The sequence below is a fragment of the Oncorhynchus gorbuscha genome, unplaced genomic scaffold (assembly GCF_021184085.1).
Source record: "Oncorhynchus gorbuscha isolate QuinsamMale2020 ecotype Even-year unplaced genomic scaffold, OgorEven_v1.0 Un_scaffold_11524, whole genome shotgun sequence".
Taxonomy (NCBI): Eukaryota; Metazoa; Chordata; class Actinopteri; order Salmoniformes; family Salmonidae; genus Oncorhynchus; species Oncorhynchus gorbuscha.
Window position 1 is genome coordinate 7,501 of NW_025744498.1, and position 2,197 is coordinate 9,697.

The window sequence follows — 2,197 nt, forward strand, 5'->3', positions numbered from 1 at the left end:
CTCCTGTCATTTAAGGGGTGCTGAAAAGTGTGTATCCATTCTCCCGTCATTATGGAACATGATCTTGTCCTGCTACCCCTCCATTTTCCATTTATGGTTTTTCACTCCCTCTCTCTAACTAGCTGCCAGTTGAGGGCGTATGAGGCGTCTGTTTCTCAAACTAGACACTCTAATGTACTTGTCCTCTTGCTAAGTTGTGCACCGGGGCCTCCCGCTCCTCTTTCTATTCTGGTTAGAGCCAGTTTGCGTTGTTCTGTGAAGAGAGTAGTACACAGCTTTGTACAAGATTTTTCAGTTTCTTGGCAATGTCTCACATGGAATAGCCTTTATTTCTCAGAACAAGAATAGACTGATGAGTTTCAGAAGAAAGTCCTTTGTTTCTGGCCATTTTGAGCCTGTAATCAAACCCACTAGATGCTCCAGATACTCAACTCGTCTAAAGAAGGCCAGTTTTATTGCTTCTTTAATCAGAACAGCAGTTTTCAGCTGCACTAACATAATTGAAAAAGGATTTTCTAATGATCAGTTAGCCTTTTAAAATGATATTGAGCTAACACAATGTGCCATTGGAACACAGGAGTGATGGTTGCTGATAATGGGCCTCTGTACGCCTATGTAGATATTCCATAAAAATGAGCTGTTTCTAGCTACAATAGTCATTTACAACATTAACAATGTCTACACTGTATTTCTGATCAATTTTATGTTATTTTAATGGACAAAATATGTGCTTTTCTTTCAAAAACAAGGACATTTCTAAGTGACCCCAAATTTTTGAACAGTAGTGTAGATTCAATAAGGACTGAGGGTATGAGATTCAATAATGACTGAGGGTATGAGATTCAATAATGACTGAAGGTATGAGATTCAATAAGGACTGAGTGTATGAGATTCAATAAGGACTGAGGGTATGAGATTCAATAAGGACTGAGGGTATGAGATTCAATAATGACTGAGTGTATGAGATTCAATAAGGACTGAGGGTATGAGATTCAATAAGGACTGAGGGTATGAGATTCAATAATGACTGAGGGTATGAGATTCAATAAGGACTGAGGGTATGAGATTCAATAAGGACTGAGGGTATGAGATTCAATAAGGACTGAGGGTATGAGATTCAATAAGGACTGAGGGTATGAGATTCAATAATGATTGAGGGTATGAGATTCAATAATGACTGAGGGTATGTATAATTCAATAAGGACTGAGAGTATGTAGATTCAACAAGGACTGAGGGTATGTATAATTCAATAAGGACTGAGGGTATGAGATTCAATAATGACTGAGGGTATGTATAATTCAATAAGGACTGAGAGTATGTAGATTCAATAATGCCTGAGGGTATGTATAATTCAATAAGGACTGAGGGTATGAGATTCAATAATGACTGAGGGTATGAGATTCAATAAGGACTGAGGGTATGTATAATTCAATAAGGACTGAGGGTATGAGATTCAATAATGACTGAGGGTATGAGATTCAATAAGGACTGAGGGTATGTATAATTCAATAAGGACTGAGGGTATGAGATTCAACAGGGACTGAGTGTATGAGATTCAATAAGAACTGCAAGAGAAGAGAGGGGAGGAGGACAGCAGAGGAGAACAGCGAAGCGGGGTATATAATCCCACGCTCTCTTGCTCTTATATTAGCTCATCCACCCCGAGCCCTCTGATTGGATTAGTGGCCCTGGGCAGTACGGGCCATTCCTTTAATGGCAGCCATCTTTATTATGTCTTTAATCGATGTAAAACTCCTGTCGCTGTGGGCTTTCTTGACTCCAGCCTGCTAGTCTATGTACTGCTATATCTGCTCAGGTCATTGAGGCCAGATTGGGCCCAGGCAGACCACTCTGCTGTGTTCTGCTGCTGATTGGGCCCAGGCCTCCTGATTGAGGACCACTCTGCTGCTGATTGGGCCCCCAGGCCAGGACCACTCTGCTGCTGATTGGGCCCAGGCCAGACCACTCTGCTGCTGATTGGGCCCTGATTGGGCCCCAGACCACTCTGCTGCTGATTGGGCCCAGGACAGACCACTCTGCTGCTGATTGGGCCCAGGACAGACCACTCTGCTGCTGATTGGGCCCAGGCCAGACCACTCTGCTGCTGATTGGGCCCAGGCCAGACCACTCTGCTGCTGATTGGGCCCAGGCCAGACCACTCTGCTGCTGATTGGGACCAGGCCAGACCACTCTGCT